Raw genomic sequence first — 12,012 nt, forward strand, 5'->3', positions numbered from 1 at the left:
TTCTAGATAATGCCACAGTGTTAGCATAAGAAGATGGCAAGAAAAAAAGTGTTTAAATTACAAGAGGACAAGCTTTTAAAGGCCTGCGATATATGTAGTGACCTTTCTGGCTTAAACTTTATTGTTTGTGTATAATTCCCTGGCACTTTACATAAACTGACACTGATGTTAAAAGCAAGTGAGTGTCTCTAATACAGTAGTTCTCAAAAATACCATCCATGAGAGCAAACTATTTTATGATAATACTAAGACAATATTTACCTTTTTAATATGCTGGCATTTGTACTCATAGTACAGACGAGTGGGTAAAACCACTGGAACCTTAGCACAGATCAAATTAGTAGTACCAAATTGTATTTGTAGTAGTCACTGTATTCTTCATTGCCACACCCACAGTAAAAAATACCAGTTTTGGGCCTCCCCGGTGGCGCAGTGGGTTGAGCACTGCTCGGTGAAGCTGTCCACAGCCTGTGCAGCGCAGGTCCGATCCTGGCTGGCCAGAAAAAACCCACATGGCGCTGCAGACCTCTCCTGCTGCTCCCCTCAGCAGTGTCTTTGGTCCGTCTGCCTGTTCTGCTCCCCACTCTGTCTCTGGTGAATTCTCTCACCCTCCCACGCCTCTGACCTGTATCCCAGTTCTTGTATAAATAAATCTTTTTAAAAAAAAATACCAATTTCACTTACTGTCCTGGGTGATACTGTAAAAATTACTAGTTTTATTATATCTTAACCCATGAGTACATATCATAATAGATTATGTGGCAAAATTGTAGGTGTGCCTGAAGCTCTTCTGTATACTGAAGTACAGTGGTTGTCTTATTAAATGGTTTGCAGTAGTTATTGTCAATGATAAATTTTTAAATTTTTATGTAAAAGTTATAATTTTGGGAAACCTATCTGCCACTGTAACACTGGTAGCTTCCTAGTACTTAAAAACTCCTGAGGAGGTACTGTGTAATAAAATATGTGAACATTTGGAAGATCTGTGTGACGTTATCAGTATTTTCCTGTGGTCACTTTTCCCATTGACCAACTGTGATATTTGTGGTCATTTGGTAAATTATCCATTCACAGTTCAGGATAGACCTTAAGATTTTCATATAACAAGAGCAGGAAAAATTCTTTTATACAGTTTTGCATTTTTGAGTTTTGGTGTAATAGCAAACAGAATATCTGTAATTATCTGAAAGATCTAAGAAAGTGCACCTTCCTTTTCCAGCTATGTATCTTTGTGAGGCCATATTTTCTTTCTTCTTCAAACAAGAGCATATCCAAGAGACTGAATGCAGAAGCAGATAGGAGAATCTAGCTATTTTCTATTTAGCTGAGTATTAACGAGGCTTTCAAACATGTAAAATAGTACACTTTTCTCACTAAATTTTTTGTTTTGCAATATATAATTTTACAGTAATTTTTGCACTGTTATTTTAAAATTACGAATTTTTTAAATCTCCATTTTAATATCTGATGTGACAAATATTGGTAGTTTTAACTCAAACAGATCTCTTTGTTGTACTCAGTAATTTTTAAGATGAAAAAGGGTTTGAGACCAAACAAGTTGAGAATTGCTACATTCACATTCTGAAATCTTAATCATTCAGGAAATGCCCGTTTGCAAATTAACCACACTTTATGAGCTTACTGTACATTAACAGTGGGTTCTAAATTAAAAAATAAGTATTACTGATTAATGAGAAATGTTTGTATAAAAGCTATGTTAGATGCTAAGGGGATGTATTAACAGAAATATAGATCGTACTTATGAAGTAGAATCTAGGAAATGTGAGTTATAAAATATGACTAGTTGGGGAAATGGGATGGGATAGTTAATTTTTTTAAAAGGAGGAGCTAGCAAAGATACCACCTGGCATATTTACTAATATGTCAGTATTCTTTAAAATAAAAGCTCTGTGAAAGGGACTTTGTTTTATTTGTGTCTGTTGTTCCAGTGCACTGAACAGTACCTGGCAAAGTAAGAGGTACTTTTAAACATTCTTTTTGTAAATATTTACTTCACCTCCATTTTTGAAGTTTGTTGTTTTTGTTTTTTTTTTTTGCTATGTATATAACTTGAGGTTTGTTGTTTTCTTTCAGTGCTTTAAAGATTCCAGTGTTTTTGAAGGAAGTCTTTAATCTGGATAGTTTGGTTTTGAAAGACTATTCAAAAGCCATTAATGGCTCTAGTAGTGGTTTTCTTCATTTTTATGCCACTTAGTTTTCAGATCCTTTCCAGAATCTGTGGTGGTATGTCTTGTTACCAGTTTTGGAAATAGTCTTAGAAATTCACAGTTCTTTTATCCCCTTTGCTTCTGAGACTCCAGCTGCACTATGAGGGTAGATTTCTACAGAGAGAATGTCTTTCTTCTTCCTGCTTAGTAGTTAAGAGTGCTGAATGGTTACTTTAATGCAGTAAGGTTGAATTTTAGTCCTTTAATTTCAGTCTATCTCTGATCTCTTGCTGGCCCTTTAGAGTCTTCAACCCAAGAAGAGTCTTCAATGCTGCTATTTTCTCACTAATTCCTCCCCTGAGGCTCCCAGACTTTGTCTCCCTGTATTGCTAGAAGGTTCTTTCTGTGTTAGTGTATGACCAAGGGCTACTTAGTGAGCTTAAGCTGTCAAGGAGTGCACGCTTTAAAAGGGATTTGTCTTGGCCATCTGTGCACATAAAGACAAAGGAAACATATGCTTAGTGTGATAGATTTTTTAATAGAATTGGTGTACATAGAGAATAAAGGATTTCAAATTATAACTTCCCAGTAAAACTCCAGAAATCACCCATATCCTCATGGGCAAATGCCCATTCAAACCTTTGCAGCCTGAGGTGAGACCCCTGAGGTCCAAAAGCTTGCTGCAGGTCTAAGGTACCTTCTGTCAAAGAGCCACAAGGTGTTAGGCAGATTCTAGAGAGCTGGGACAGGAGAGACTCAAAATTCAAAATATACCACATCAAGATAACGGCTGCCATTGTTTCTGCCAAGGACCTGGTACAACCTTCCCTCATGTCTCTCCTCTACATGTCTCCTCCTGTGTATCTCCTTCAAGCAAGTACCAGGGTGCAAGTCAGAGCAGGAAAAGCAAGTGAGCAAAAGTATGTATGTGTTCATTTATAAGCCAAGCACTGTCACTTAGTTCCACCTTTAGTTTCCTATAGCCTTACATTCAGGAGGTTAGGTTAATGGCATCCTGGGAGTTATAGTTTCTGGTGCCTGGGATCAAGGTGTAGACAAGAGTGGAGTCTGTAAAAATAGGGGATGGATTATTCCTCTTTCAGAAGCTTTACTTTTCAGTATTCTCAGAGATTTTACCTTTAGATGTTTAACATTGGCCTTGTGAAATCCCACAACTTAGAAGATGTCCTAAGGAGAAGACCCACCATCTCTTAAGACACTTCTTCAAATATCAGTATGTTTCCTTTTGCTACTCTAATAAATTTAATGATTTAAAAGATTGCACGTTGTATTATCTTATAATTCAAAAAATTAGAAGTCCAAAGTGACTCTCATTGGTAGAAAATCAAGGTATTGCTATGTTGTGTTTCTTCTGGGGTTGTAACAGGGTAGTCCCCAGGAAAGGGGTAGGTTCAGGTTTCCTGCCCCACCCCAAAGGAGGGTATAGCTGAGCAGGGAGAAGAGGTGCAGAGGAGATTGAGGAAGGAAGGAAGCAGGATAGAGAGCCAGCAGACCTGGAGGAGGCATAGGGAGCCGAGAGACACGTGAAGAAACTGCACTTGCCTTTTGGTCGTGGACTGGGTGACACAGATGTGGGTGAGATTCGTGGGGAGGTGACAACGATGGTTTTTGTCTTGATTTTGATTTTGCTATTTTCCTCCCAGATTTGTCTGGTTGTTTCTGATCCTTTTCTGTGGGTCCCCACTGGAAGATGCTTTAGACTTGTGGCAGGCTTTGGGGCCTTGCTCTGGGCCAATCCCGTTTGGGTGGACTTTTACCCACGAGGGCCTAGGTAACTTTGGGTCCTTGATTTAGAAACTATATTCTTTGCCTTTCCTGTATTCACTAATTGTATTAAAGTTCCTTTTCATTAAAGTCTCATATGCTTTGTGTTGATGCGGCGGATGGCAGAACCTATTTAGAGCAGGCAGGTTTGGGGGGGGTCTGGGCTGCCCCTCTCCCTGTAACAGAGGCTCTCAGGGAGAATCAACTCTCCTGCCCTTTTTGCATTTAGAGTCCATCTGCTTTCCTTGGTTTGTGGGCCCTTACTCCATCTTCAAGACTCTCTGACTTTAACCTCCACTTTCGCCCCCTTCATTTTAAAATACCCTTTAATTAAATCTGATGATGTAAAATAATTTATTTTAAGGTAACTTGTTAGCAATTTAATTTCCCCTGGTCATGTAATGTAACATGAGTAGGTTCCAAATACTAGGATGTGAACATCTTCGGGAGGACTATTGTTCAGCTTCTTAGCAGCATCCATCTATAGTGGATTATTAGTCTTCTACTTAACTCTTAGAATTTGCAGGTGCCCCTAGGGTAAAAACCATTGAAGTTGTAAGATTACCAACTCCTCTAGTTCCTGTTGCCTCAGCAGCAAACCAAGCCGTCAGATATGATTTTCATGACTACAGCCTTCCCAGAGACCCTGAGCTAGAACCACCCAGCTAAGCCACTCAAAACTAGGACATAATACATATTTGTTGTTTTAAGCCACCAAATATTGGATTAATTTGTTATATAGATAACAGAAATACAATGACTCACCTAAAGTCAGACTGTTGCTTTGTTCCCATCTCTGCTGTTCTGTGTGTCATTCACTTTTATGAGTTTAAAATATGATCCCATAAGTTAGAAAAAGTGATATTAAAAGCCCTCCAAAATGAAAAAGTCAGTTTCCTTTTGCATAATATAATAGGTTTACCAAAATCAACATGTTTAAAACTTCTTTCCTATATGGGACAAGAATATTTATAAGGCTCTTAAATACATAAGCTGGGCCTCCCCGGTGGCGCAGCGGTTGAGCGCTGGGTTGCGAAGCTGCCCGCGGCCTCTGCAGCACCGGTTCGGTCCCCGGCCACCGGGTGAGGGTCCCACATGGTGCGCAGACATCTCCTGCCACCCGCTGTTCCCCTCAGCAGTGTACTTCGTCAGTCTGTCTGTTCTGCTCCCCGCTCTGACTCTGGTGAATTCTCTCACTCTTCCGCGCTTCTGACTGTACCCAGTGCTTGTATAAATAAATAAATAAATCTTTAAAAAAAAAATACATAAGCCACTTTTTCTATGTAATTCAAATTTCCTGAAACTTCCTGTACCTTGGAGTCTAGAACTAGAGTCTAGTCTGTATTACTATGCCCTTAGATTAAATCAATTTCTAGTCTGAATCTGCCCTTACAAAAAAAGCTTGGACTTGATGAATTCTAGAGCTCTGCACTTGTGACTAGCTCCTTCTCCCTGGGACAAGCAGGGTTGTAGAGCAAAAGGAGATCATCATGGGTATGAAAATGTAAAGTGGAAGGGTTGACGTGGTACCTGTACCTGTTTCTTCTTCACCAGGTCTCCAGGTTTCTGTCACCTTAGCACTATACTCGAGTGGAGGCAAAAGATAATGTGAATGCTTTCAAGATAGGACACTAAAAGACAAAAGCCTCCTTTCCGTTTAGTTTAACGCTGTCTATCTTGAACTTGCTTCTCTTCGATTTTTCTATTCCTGAAACCACTGTGCATCTTCTCCTACCATGTTCTGCCAACTATATACTCAGTCTTTATATCTATATGCACCCCCTTGGTACTTGACAACAGATGTACAAAGATGAGTAGAGAGCATTCCTATCTATTATGGGGCTCCTAGTCTAGGGACGGGCAAACTGATGTGTAAATGAGTACTTGATTGTAAAGGCAGTAACTCACAACCCATCCATGAAAACCCACTTTTATCCATGTGTAACCTGATCCATTTATTCCTGTTTCTGGACTTGCCCTGGCTTGCTTTTCCAAGGATCTTTGTGTATTGCTATTATAGACCCTACCAGTTTGTCTTTTACTTCGAAGTGTTGCTTTTACATCACTTTTGTTATATGTTGTTTAACTTTTGTTGTATGTTGTCCCCTCTTTGTTGCTTAAAGAAGAAAGCCCTGTCTTCCCAAGTGATTAGTTGGTTTTTGGAAGGAAGGAAAACAGTGACATTTGTGTGGATAAGTAGAGTCCTGTTCTGCTCCCTGCTCTGGCTCTGGTGAATTCTCTCATCCTCCTGCGCTTCTGACTCTACCCAGTGCTTGTATAAAGCTATTAGAAGCTATTAGAAGTTAGTAGAAGACTTTTATTGGCAAAATCAGAACAGTGAAAAAAATGATATATACTGATGGAAAATGGGGCCTTTGTAGTCTTGTGACTATACTGTGGTCACTATAAATTTTTCAGGGAGTGATTGAATGTCTCCTTTACAGAGTGGTCATCCTGCTAAAATTATGACAGTGTCAGAAATGTTCATACTTAGTCTAAGTTTCTGGCCTGAGAAAGTATACCATATCGTTACCATTCATGGTAAGCAGTAGTAGGGTGGGAGTGATATTTAAAAAAGGGCTATATGAGGACCCTGCTTAGCCTAGGGGATTCTGATCCTAGGGATCCCAGGAATGAAGTTAGAAGAGGAAGCAGATTAGGATAAAAGATTTCCTTAACATGATAAGATCAAGCTTTTCATAATTCGACTCCTATTTACCTTACCAGCCATTTCTTCACACTTTACTTTTCCTGGCATAGCAAAATACAGTATTCCCTGTGAAATTTTTTTCTGTGCCTTTGTACAGAGATTTGCAATGTTATATCCCACTGAACTGTAAAGCCAAAGAAGTAAAATGAAGGTAGAACTTTAAAATTTACAGAAGTCGGCCTCCTTGGTGGCGCAGCGGTTGAGCGCTGGGTTGTGAAACTTCCCGCAGCCTCTGCAGCGCCGGTTCGATCCCCAGCCACCGGGCGAGGGTCCCACATGGCGCGCAGACCTCTCCTGCCACCCGCTGCTCCCCTCAGCAGTGCACTTCTGTCCTTCTGCCTGTTCTGCTCCCTGCTCTGGCTCTGGTGAATTCTCTCATCCTCCCGCGCTTCTGACTGTACCCAGTGCTTGTATAAATAAATAAATCTTAAAAATAAATAAATAAAAATAAAATTTACAAAAGTCCTCTAGTCATTCTTAGTTTAGGAGTAAAGGTATAACATTTAATACTTGTCTAATTTCTGCTTCATACCAGTGTCTACAAAAGTTTTCATTCACCTAGATTAACATGAATGAAAGAGATCTTAAAAATTACACTGGCCAATCACTTGCCAAGTATTATCTTCCTGTTGTTTGGTCCCTGTACCTGTCCTTAAAACTCTACAGTAACTTAAACTACCACAACCACATTTCATATTTCAAGAGCTCTGATTTGAATTTCTTACACTAGTATTTGCCTCTCTGTAGCTTTTGACTTGAGGCTACTTGGTTCTAACCTTCCTTCATGATAGCTTTGCCATAATTTTAAACACATTGGAAATGGCCAATACATTAAACTACATTGAAGTTAACATGTTTTGTGTGTGCAAAATCCAGAATAAAGCTATGGCTGTACTTATGAATTGTTGATTAGAAAGATTATTATGCCCTGGTATTTTGGATTTAAACCTGTTTATGTCAGTTCAAGCAATTTTACATAGGTAAAACACTACAGCATCACATATGCACCCCATCTTTGAATAAATGCAAGATAAGGCAAATACAGATATGTTTGTTAGTTTATTGTAAACACTGGCAGGTTTTTGCAGTTAATTAATAGGCAGCTCACCTTGATGTTACTATAGTGATAGATTTGGGATTTTAAGTTCAGTGTATTTCCTTTGACTCTGCATTTACAAAAATAGAAGCAGTTACTATATCTTGTTAACTGGTTAACTCTGAGTGAAGTGTTTTCTACTACCTTTTTAAAGCTTCTGGGTCAGTTTAAGTGAAGAATGGCTTGCGCACTTAGCTTTGTGAATCATAATTTTCTTCATTATGTGTGCCAAGAGAAAATAACAGAAATAAGTTGCATACTGAGGCTGACTTGACTTACCTCTTCTCTATAACCCATGATTAACAACAACAACAAAAATTTAAAAACAGCCTTAGTAGTCTAAGACATGATAAGTTTGTTTTTTTTTTTTTAAGATTTGTTTTATTATTTATTTATACAAGCACTGTGTACAGTCAGAAACGCGAGAGGGTGAGAGAATTCACCAGAGCGGGGAACAGAACAGGCAGACTGACGAAATACACTGCTGAGGGGAGCGGTGGGGGCTGCAGGAGAGGTCTGCATGCCATATGGTACCCTCACCAGCGGCCGGGGATCGAACCGGTGCTGCAGAGGCTGCGGGCAGCTTTGCAACCCAGCACTCAACTGCTGCGCCACCAGGGGAGGCCCGACTTGATAAGCTTTTTAATCGGACTTAATTTTTTTTATTGTTTGACTATTGCTGTATATATTTTCTTGGCTCAAAAATTTAAAAAGAGGGCCTCCCCTAGTGGCACAAGGGGCAGTGAGTTCCATCTCTGACCAGGTAGCTAGCCCACATGGCATAGTAGACCTCTCCTGTCTTGCCCACTGCTCCCCTGAGCAGTGGAATTCAGTAGATCTGCCTGTTCTTTTTTTTTTTAAAGATTTTTTTATTTATGCATACAAGAACGGGGTATAGGCCAGAGGTGCAGGGATGAGAGGATTCACCAGAGACAGAGGGGAACAGAACAGGCAGATTGACTAAAATACACTGTTAAGGGGAGCAGTGGCGAGTCAGGAGAAGTCTGCTGCGCCATGTGGGTTGCTCCCTGGCTGGCGATGGACCTTGTGCTGCAGTGGCTGTGGTTAGCTTCATAGGTTGCATCTTAACCCCTTGTGCCACCAGGGAGGCCCTAGAGCTGCCTATTCTGCTACCCACTCTGTCTCTGGTGAATCCTCTCACCTCTCCGTACCTTTTGCCTGCACCCCAGCTCTTGTATGCATAAATAAATAAATCTTAAAAAAAAATTTTTAAAAGAAACAATGATCTTAACTACCTGGTTTCTTCCCTCAAAGGCAACTATTATTGTTTTAATTATTAATATTTTTAAATATAGACCTTACATCCCTCTCCTAACCAGGTTTTTACCTCCTTTTACGAACCTACATCTCATGTTAGGATTATTTTATTAATTTCTTAGATTAATGGGCCCCTAAAAAATTGGGAACAGTATATACATTGAGTAGTTGAGGGTCTCCCCTGGTGGCGCAGCGGTTGAGTGCTGGGCTGCGAAGCTGCCCGCAGCCTCTGCAGTGCCAGTTCAATCCCCGGCCGCCAGTGAGGGTCCCAAATGGCGCGCAGACCTCTCCTGCCATGCCTGCTGCTCCCCTCAGCAGTGTATTTCATCAGTCTGTTCTGTTCCCCGCTCCGGCTCTGGTGAATTCTCTCATGCTCCCGTGCTTCTGACGGTACCCAGTGCTTGCATAAATAAATAAATAAATCTTTAAAAAAAAAAAAAAAAAACCCAAGAAGCTATGTTCTAACTCTCATTAAAAAAAAAAAAAATTTTGAGTAGTTGATATGTTTACCAACTAACATTTCCTTAGCTGCTACACTGCTGGGGGAATAGAGATATTGAACAAGTCTTCGAGGAAGCATGTATAAATAAATTCAATATAGCAGTATATGTAACAGTAGAATTACAAGTGTGGAGAAGCAATGTTTATTGAAGTTTTCTGGGAATATACTGAAATACAGAAATCATTCTGAAGCTGGGTTTTGTAAAATAAATAGTAGCTTACTAGGCACATGGAGGGTGGAGATGGCATTCAAGAAAAGGAGGAAAAGGAATAGAACATGCATAGGCAGAAGCTATTATTAATGATCTGGTATTTTGAATGGACAACGAGGAATTAAATATTGCCACACATATGACTAGGAGCCTGTCTAGACAGGTACATCTTATAAAAGGTTTTTTTTAAAGATTTATTTATTTGGGGCATTTGGGTTGTTTCTAGGTTTTACCTATTGTAAATAGTGCTGCAATAAACATAGGGGTACAGGTGGTCTTTTGAATCAATATTTTTGTGTCCTTTGGGTAGATCCCTAGTAATGGAATTGCCAGGTCATATGGTAGCTCCATTTTTAGTAGACTGAGGAACCTCCAGACAGCTTTCCATAATAGTTGGACCAGTTTGCACTCCCACCAGCAATGTAAGACATTTGTCCAAAGAGGAAATGCAAATGGCCAACAGGCATATGAAAAAATGTTCAACATCCCTTAGAATCAGGGAAATGCAAATCAAAACCACATTGAGATACCACCTTACACCAGTAAGAATGGCACATACCAAAAAAACAAGCAACAGCAAATGTTGGCGAGGATGTGGTGAAAAGGAATTTAAAGTTTTTTAAAGTAGTGTTTATTTAACATCCTAGATAAACAGTTCCTCTTCCCTCATTGAAACAGACCTACTTGATATCCTTGGCAAACTGTCAACTTTTTGGCCTTTCTAGAAAAGTAAAACTAAATGATGACATTAGCCAATCACAATTGGCCTCATATTGTATGCTAGATCTCATTTGTATGAAATTGACAAATCCAGAGAGACAAAAAGTCGATCAGTGGTTGTCAGAGACTGGGTGGGGGAAAAGGAGAATGGGGAGTGACTGCTAATGAGTGTGGGGCGGCTTCTTTTGGGTGGCGGAATATTCTAAAATTAATGCTTGACACAATTATGTGCCACAGATCTGACTACAATCAAAACCACTGAATTATATACCTCAAAAGTGAATTTGATGGCATATGAGTTATGTCTTGATTAAAGTTGTCATAGAAAAAATATACATACATTCTCTAGTTGTCTGGTACATCTTTTATATAGTTTATCTTCTTCCAATTAGGACTCAGTCAAGGATCACACATTGCATTTGATTAACTTGTTCATTACCTGCTTGCTTGTTTTTTTGTTGTGTTTTTTGTTTTGTTGGGTTTTTTTGAGGGCTTATAGTAAGAAATGTATAAATGGTTATATTGCCTAGAAATATAAAGAGAAGTGAAACATTTTTCTCAGGGTTTCTTAAACACATAGCATGGACCTTAAACATATATATAGCATTTATGTATTATGGTACATACATGAAAAATAAAACATTTGTTTAAACTAAAATGACTTCTACATGGATGTAAACTTTTGATGAACCTTAAGCCAGGTCAGCATTTTGAGGTTTTTTTTTTTTTTTTTAACATTTATTTATTTATGCATACAAGAGCTGGAGTACCGGCCAGAGATGCAGGGGGTGAGAGGATTCACCAGAGACAGAGTGGGGAACAGAACAGGCAGATCGACTGAAGTGCACTGCTGAGGGGAGCAGTGGGCGAGTCGGGAGAGGTCTGCTGAGCCATGTGGGTTGCTCCCTGGCTGGCTGGGGATGTGTTGCAGAGGCTGTGGGTTGCTTCATAGTGCTTAACCCCTTGCACCACCAGGGAGGCCCCATTTTGAGTTATTAATGAATTTTTTTAAATAACCTTTAGAAGCTTCTTAAAGTGTGGATACTTGTTTGAATGGATTCGAGATAAGTGGAGGACTCTACATAGATTTTAAAGATCGTGCTCATAGTTTTGTATATAAATGTTTGATTATATCTTGGTAATTGGTCTAATGAGACAATTACGCATTCGTTTAAGCCCCATTAGCAGCCATTTTTCTAGAGAAAGAAAAATGTAGACCGATGGAATGCTGAAATATGACTTTAATTCAGTGATTACATTGGCATGAATTAGAAACCTTGACATTTCTTTAGAAATTTTGTGTGTAATAATGGTTACTTTAATTTTGGTATAGAAAGGGTTTTTTTTTAATTATTGTGATAGTTTCTTATTAAAGAGCACTATTTGAAGAAATTGTGTGGCATGGTTACAGAAGTGCCTGCTATGTCTGTAAAATTGACAGATGGTATTTAAAAATGCTGATTATTTTGCCTGCTGAAGTGGTACTGTTACAAACAATACAATACAAACAAAACAATACAATTTGAATGAAAGGAATAATAT

General features: G+C 39.2%; 1 protein-coding gene across 2 annotated transcripts in view; it reads left to right on the forward strand.

Moving 5' to 3' along the window:
* ARIH1 (ariadne RBR E3 ubiquitin protein ligase 1) overlaps nucleotides 1–12,012 on the forward strand; it is a 100,468-nt gene that overhangs the window by 11,062 nt on the left and 77,394 nt on the right. The gene's annotated exons all lie outside the window — the stretch shown is intronic.

Source organism: Talpa occidentalis, unplaced genomic scaffold (assembly GCF_014898055.3).
Source record: "Talpa occidentalis isolate TD23 unplaced genomic scaffold, MPIMG_talOcc4v2.1 talOcc4.11, whole genome shotgun sequence".
Taxonomy (NCBI): domain Eukaryota; kingdom Metazoa; phylum Chordata; class Mammalia; order Eulipotyphla; family Talpidae; genus Talpa; species Talpa occidentalis.